The sequence below is a fragment of the Eschrichtius robustus genome, chromosome 21 (assembly GCF_028021215.1).
Source record: "Eschrichtius robustus isolate mEscRob2 chromosome 21, mEscRob2.pri, whole genome shotgun sequence".
Taxonomy (NCBI): domain Eukaryota; kingdom Metazoa; phylum Chordata; class Mammalia; order Artiodactyla; family Eschrichtiidae; genus Eschrichtius; species Eschrichtius robustus.
Window position 1 is genome coordinate 26,264,890 of NC_090844.1, and position 7,620 is coordinate 26,272,509.

The 7,620-nt window shown below is 44.4% G+C and overlaps 1 pseudogene; it reads left to right on the forward strand.

Annotated features, from left to right (window-relative positions):
• The first annotated feature begins 2,985 nt into the window (after window positions 1-2,985).
• On the forward strand, window positions 2,986-6,794 carry LOC137755871 (calpain small subunit 1 pseudogene; annotated as a pseudogene).
• The last annotated feature ends 826 nt before the right edge of the window (window positions 6,795-7,620 follow it).

Sequence of the window (7,620 nt, forward strand, 5' to 3'; positions counted from 1 at the left end):
AATTCATAGGTTCATTGAAAGATTCAATTGTTAAGATTTCAATTCTACTCAAATTGATTGATGGATTCAAAGTAACCCCAGTCAAAATTCCAGCCAGTATTCTCACTGAAATTGACAAGCTCATTCTAAATTTTATTTGGAAATGTGACAGCTCTAGAACAGCCAAAACAATTTTGAAAAAGAAGAACAAGATGGACCTTGATGGTGTAAGAAGAACTTAACGCTATCTACAAAAATCGAGATAGTGCAGTATTGACAGAAAGCTAGACATAAGGAACAACGAAACAGAATAGAGTCCAGAAAGAGATCCACACATGTATGTCTAATGGTGCTGGAATGACTGGATATCCATATGCAAAAAAAAAAGTGTCAACTCAAACTATACACAAAAATTAACTTGAAATGATCATAGACCTAAATGTGAAGCCTAGTACTATAAAATCTCTAGAAGAAAACAATGGAGAAATTTTAGTGACCTTGGGTTTTATGAAGATTTCTTAAATAGGAGAGAAAAACCACGAGCTATAAAAGAAAATGCCAATAAGTTAGACTTTATCAAAATAAAAATTGGGGTCTTTAGGGCTTCCTTGGTGGTGCAGTGGCTAAGAATCCGCCTGCCAATGCAGGGGACACGGGTTCAAGCCCTGGTCTGGGAAGATCCCACGTGCCGTGGAGCAACTAAGCCTGTGCGCCACAACTACTGAGCCCAAGTGCCACAACTACTGAAGCCCTCGCACCTAGAGCCCGTGCTCCACAACAAGAGAACCCACCGCAATGAGAAGCCCGCTCAACGCAATGAAGAGTAGCCCCCACTTGATGCAACTAAAGAAAGCTGGCATGAAGCAATGAAGACCTAACGCAGCCAAAAATAAATAAATAAATAAATTAATTAATTAATTTTTAAAAATTGGGGTCTTTAAAAGACATTGTCAAGAAAATGAAAAGACAACCAAGAGAATGTAAAAAATGTTTGCAAAGCATATATTCAACAAAGGACTTGTATCCAGGCTATTTAAAGAACCCTTACAATGCAATAAGAAGAAGACAAAGAACCCTTACAATGCAATAATAAAAAGACAAACAATCCAATTAAAAAATGAGTGAAAGAATCGAACAGACACTTCACTAATGACAGTATACAAGTTGCATGAAAAGATGTAAATGACACTAGTCACCAGGGAAATGGAAATATAAAACTACTGTGAGATTCCACCATGCACCCATTAGAATGGCTATAATTAAAATGATGGACAAAACCAAATGGAGGTGAGGATGCTGAGCGACTGGAATTCTCATAAACCCCTTCTGGCAATATTATATGGCTCAATCACTCAGAAAAAACTTTTTGGTAATTTCTGAAAAAGTGAAACATATGACCCAGACGTTCCACTCCCAAGTATATACACACAAAAAATGAAAACATATGTCCACACAAAGACTTGTACACAAGTATTTATAACAGTTTTGCACACAATAACCCTAAACTGGAAATCATCCATAGCAGCTTTAAGCACAACAATCAAAAATCGCAACCAATCCAGATGTTCACAGGCAGGTTATGGATAAACAGAAAGTGATACATGCACATGGTGGAATATTATTCAACAATAAAAAGAAACAAACTGCTAAATACTCAACAAAATAAATAAGTGTCAACATCATTATGTTGTGTGTACGATGCCAGACATAAGAGTATGATTCCATTTATATAAGTCTAGAAAATTCAAAAAAGTTGTGACAAAAAAGCAGCTCTGTTTTGATTGGGGCTAAAGTAAGAAGAAGGGAGGGACAAAAAAGAAGCAAGAAGAAATTTTGAAGAACGATAGAAATATTCTCCATCTTGACTGTGGCAGTAGTTCCACACGTGTACACACTGAGTTGTGCATTTTAAATGGATGCATTACATTGTACGTAAATGATACCTCAATAAAGTTGATTTTCAAACAAAAAGGAAGGCTAGCCCAATACTATGCCTCTCCATATACCTACATCTCTACATATAACCACCAATCTCTGGAATTTGAACTTGAACTTTCAAAACAACACCAGTTCCCTCGCAGTCTCATAGAATGAGGAACCCATTCGCTGTCAATTTTCCTTTCCTTCCTGTCATGCATACCTCCACATTTCACTCTACCACTCCACCCACAAAATAAAAGTGTGAAGTTCCCTCTTGACTAACACAACAACTTTAGACTCCCCCTGAAACAACAAACACAACAGCACGTGTGCATGGTGTATGTGCATCCTTTCCCCCAAAACATCCCTTTATGGGGGCGCTATACAAGGAAGCAAGTGATGTAATCGTTATACGTGATAACTAAATGGTTAGAGGACAGGAATAAAGAATTGTAGGAGTTAACTATGAATCTGTGATTATACATAAATCAGGTCACTTTGGAGTGGATTATTGAGGAGGAAGGGGACAACCATTTTCAGATCAGCTGCAACAACACGGGTCTGCAGGGACTTCCCTGGCAGTCCAGTGGTCAAGAATCCGCCTTCCAATGCAGGGGACTCGGGTTCAATCCCTGGTCGAGGAACTAAGATCCCACATGTCGTGGGGCAAGTAAGGCGGCGCGCTGCAACTACTGATTTCTAGCGCCTCAATTAGAGAGCCCGCCTGCCGCACACTACAGAGCCCACGCGCCCTGGAGCCCGTGCCCCACAACTAGAGAGAAGCCCGCGTGCTGCAACTAACACACTGCGCAGCCAAAAAATAAATAAAAAGTAAATAAAATGTTAAAAAAAAAGAGAGAGAGAAAATCACCTGATTTTTTTAAAAAAAACCAAAAAACACTGGTCTACAAGGTCTCACAGGTGTCCTGCACACCCTCACCTTCAGGTCACCTGCTACACAGAAGGTCAGCTACACTAGCTTGTTTCCTTCAGTCTAGTGCAGAGGTCCCCAACCTTTTTGGCACCAGGGACCGGTTTCACGGAAGACAGTTTTTCCACGGATGCGGGGTGGGAGGGGGCGGGGAGATGGTTCAGGTGGCAATGCGAGAGATGGGGAGCCACGGGGAGCGGCAGATGAAGCTTCGCTCGCTCGCCCCCTGCTGTGCGGCCCGCTTCCTAACAGGCCGCGCACCAGGACTGGTCCACGGCCCGGGGGTTGAGGACCCCTGGTCTAGTGAGTATTTGCTGCTGGTGGGGATTCCTTAAAGCTGCAATTAGTTAGCCTGATCCCATAATTTGTTGTGTTCCCAAAGCCAGTCACGATAATTCCTCCTGATTCCAAGACGGTGTGCCCAGCATCTAGACAATCTTTCTGCTGTTGTCCACATACCCAGTCCTATTATTCTGACCAGCTGATGATTGATACTTGTGTAGGGTCTGACTTCTGCTACTCAAGTGTCAATAACATTTGCTGACTCAGAGAAGCATTATTGCAGTTGAAGTAGAGGTCTTGCTAACCTCTGTCTCTTTCTGAAGGCCAGTTAGTACTGCTTCTGAGTTAGGGCATTGGAATCATAAAATTTTGTAGAATACGGTCGTAACATTTAATTCCTGCCATTTACCCTCTGGTCAGAAGTATTAGAGGTCTGCAGATGGTCTGGCAAGGTTTCCAGAAGCAGTAGAAACCAGCAGCTGACTGCACAGCTATATAAAATTAAAAACTGTTTCAAGATAGGTACCATATGTACATGTACAAATCCATTAGGTAACATGGTGAGCTTTTTGCATTATATGGGTATTAAATGTTATGGGAAATAAGGGACAATCGGAGAAATACATTGGCAAGGAAAAGAGAGAAACATGTATCGAAATCTTAACCTAGGATGGTTGCTTCCCAGTTTTAATAGGATATACTTTGGTTAAGAAAACATGGAGAAAACAGACGCAAGACTTAAAGAAGACTGGTCAGGGACGATGAGTGAAAATAGCAATGCCTCTTTTCTAGAATCCTTAAAATATATTAGTGTCTTGTTTTAAATGAGAGAGAGACTAAATTAGTCTTTTTATGACAATTCAAAAGTCTTTATTATGACAGCAAGTCTAGCACTATGGTTTTCATTTTAGGAGTGTTGTAGATTTGCATAATATTGTAGGAGCAAGGAGTATGATCCTTATACCCACTGAAGAAATTAGTGATAAGAAGTTAGACCAGCAGAGAAATGAACGTTCAAAGGGAAACTTTGAAAAGATAATGAGACATTTGAATGAATTCAAGGCAACCTGTTTACCAGCTGTTTGGCTAAAAGTTCATGTAAAAAAAATCAGGGGTAAGGCCTGCACTATTTGAAACTCTGTGTGTCTTCTGGAGACCAACACTGGGATTAAAACTGAAAATCTTTCATCACTTTTCTGAATATTGGGACAATATGGTGTTCGGTTGTAATCCATATGTTTAGCATTTTTAAGGTCAGGCTTCCTCCGGGTTTCATGAGCCATCAGGGAACCTCTTCTTTTAGTTGTGTAAGCCAAGGTGACTCTGTAATGAACCAGGGTACAAGCCTAGTTTTTACACACTCTTTCACGGAGAATCAGGAAGGATCTCTCTGGTCTGAGTCAGCCTGACACTGATGGCATGTGTGGGCAGGTCTGCTGTATGCCTGCCTGGTCTGCAATTCTAGGTGATGCTGGGGTTTTAGAGGAAGAACAGATCATACTCTGACCCTCTCTGAGCTCAGAAACAAAACAGAAATAGACACCAGAAGGATCAAGACGGGGAACACTGAGAGTGGCAAAGAATGGTTCTCCGGCAAAAGGAATTGTCAGCATAAGTTTTCCTTTAGCTCAGGTTAGATTTCAAAAGACATTTCTCGGGCTTCCCTGGTGGCGCAGTGGTTAAGAATCCGCCTGCCAAGGCAGGGGACACGGGTTCGAGCCCTGGTCCGGGAAGATCCCACATGCCGCAGAGCAACTAAGCCCGTGTGCCACAACTACTGAGCCGGCGCTCTAGAGCCCGAGAGCCACAACTACTGAAGCCCACGTGCCGCAACTACTGAGCCCATGCGCCTAGAGCCGGTGCTCCACAACAAGAGAAGCCACCGCAATGAGAAGCCTGCACACCACAACGAAGAGTAGCCCCCACTCACCACAACTAGAGAAAGCCCACGCACAGCAATGAAGACCCAACGCAGCCAAAAAAAAAAAAAAAAAAAAAAGAGTCCTCTTTAAAAGTCATGAGGGACACAAAATAACTAAAAAAAAAAAAAAAAAAAAGACATTTCTCTAAGCGAAAGTTAATATTAAATTGGAGTTCAGAGAGTAAACTAAATTTTTTAAACACTGTAATCTGAAGCCATCTCTTTAGGGTAGCAAAGTTGAAATCCATATGCTAGCAGATGATCTTTGACTTAAAACAATTTTAAAGGACCGACATCACACTTTTTAATACTCCTTGTTATTATCAGCTCTATTCAAAAACACGTTTCTCACAGGTTCTTTGCACATTGTTAAATGTGCAACAAATGTAGACGCATTTATTTTTAAGTGAGGAGAATTTTCAAGGACCTTGGGCCTCGCTGTTCAGTTTGTATAATAAGTGGGTGGGACATTATATGGATGACCCGGCATTCATGGGTCGCGCTGAGAGGAATAAATCCCTTAGAATGAATTCCTATCTTTTTTCTTGAATTTTGGTACCTGGCTTTTTTGCAGTGGCATCTTCCGTCTTTTATCCCAGTTTACAGTTCTATTCTGCCCCTATATCCACGTCTGGTATTCACCACAAAGTTGTTGAAGTTATTATTGAACAAATCATTGTTGAGTCAACGAGTTTTCTACCATAAAGCAGCAAATGAAACACTTACTAAGTTATTGGCATACAGAAAGATGAAAACCCACAGGCCTCGTAAAAGAACCTTTAGGCAGCAAATTTTTTACTGGCTTAATTTTTTTTACCTTAAAATGTTTCCTTTCTTCTTTTTTTCTGGAGATAACTGGAGTTTGTTGCTTAATTTTCTTTAGCGTTTTCTCAAGCTGCCTTCCCCCAAAGTCCAACGCTTGGGATGCTGCACAGGTGAGCGGACCGGCGAGCGTGCGGGCGAGGCGGAATCTTGAGTCACAGCCACGGTCCTGGTTAACTCGTGCTTGAAGGAGCGGGAGGGGGAAGGGGGGAAGAAGGGGGGACCCTGGTTGGGGTCACGGGGAGAGGGTGGCCGGGGTGGGGAGGGTGGTACAGAGGACAGCAGGCCCAAAGGCCGTGGGGCTGGCGGAACGGCCACGCACATCGCGGCCGGCGCATCCCGGCCGGGATACTCGCGCCCCCCGTGAGGCGCCTGCGCACTACACGCAGAGCCCCGCCCCTCGCACCCGTTACGCCATCATCCAGGCCAATCAGAGTGAGGAGGTCCGGCAGGGCCGTAGAGTCTTTGGCCAGCTGGCTAGAGATGACGTGGAGGTCAGTGCCGCAGAGTTCACGAACATTCTCAACCACGTCGCGACCCGACCTCCTGGTCTGAAGACTGACGGTTTGGGGCATTGACTCCTGTTGCATCATGGTGACCGTGATGGGTAGCGACACGACCAGCAAGCTGGGCTTCGAGGAATTCTAGTGCTTGCGGAGCAACATTGAACTGTGGCAGACAGTTTGACGCTGACCGTTCAGGGACCACGCGAGGCGGTGAACTCCCCAGGAACCTTGGAGGCAGCAGGGTTCCGCCTGAATGAGCATCTCTACGACAGGATCATCGCACGCTACTCAGGTGAGGGAGGGAACACGGACGTGGACAGCTTCATCCGCTGTCTGGTCAGATTTCTGTGCCTTCAGACCTCTTGACAGACGTGGCACCGGACAGATCCAGGTGGACAGCCAGGAGTGGCTGCAGCTGACCATGTATTCCTGAATGGGAGCCCCAGACCTGCCCCCTCATCGCCTCGCCGCAGGACTCACCTTGGACTCTTCCGTCTCTCCCAGGCCTGAGGCTGTCTGCAGTCACGCCTTCACGGGCCTTTCAGTTCTCCCAGCCCTTGGCATCCAGCTTCTCCGTCAACAGCCGGGGTCCAACGAGCTTCACCACGCCCTGCCCAGAGGGTGACCCCAGGCCAGCGCACCCAATCTCACACCCACTGCATGACCCCTCTCCCGCACCTGTGCCATGTCCAACACTTGGCGTTGCTTCCACACCCCAAGGGCCCTTCTCTCAGTTCTGGGGGGAATCAGTCCAGTCGCTACACACCCTGGCATACCCATTCAGTTACCACCCAGAGAGCCCGAACTCCAGGCCATAACAGGCCCATATGCCCCAGTGCCTTTGTCTGTATTCTGCCCCCAGCCTGCCAGGCCCAAAAGGACATAAATGTACCCCAGTGGCTGCTCTCTCTGAAAAAAAGAAAAAAAAAAAAAAAAAGTCCAACAACTTTCCGCAGTCACTATAAACTCATGCATACCTCAAAGCCTTTTTGAAGAACTAACATACAGCTCCAGATTTTAAGACTGCTATTTTGTGCTACAATTCAGATTTACTTAGTTAGGTCAGAAAAGTTCCCGCAGTACAGAAATCCATAGTCTTCCCCCCTTTTTATCTCGGGAAGTGATGGAACAGTGTAGAAATTGAAGGACCTGTAACAAATGGGGTATTTGATCAGGTACTACCTAAGCACTAAGTACCCAGGGTTTTTGTTTTGTTTTTCATGTTCTATCATATCACCCAAAGAAGGAAGAGAACTTTG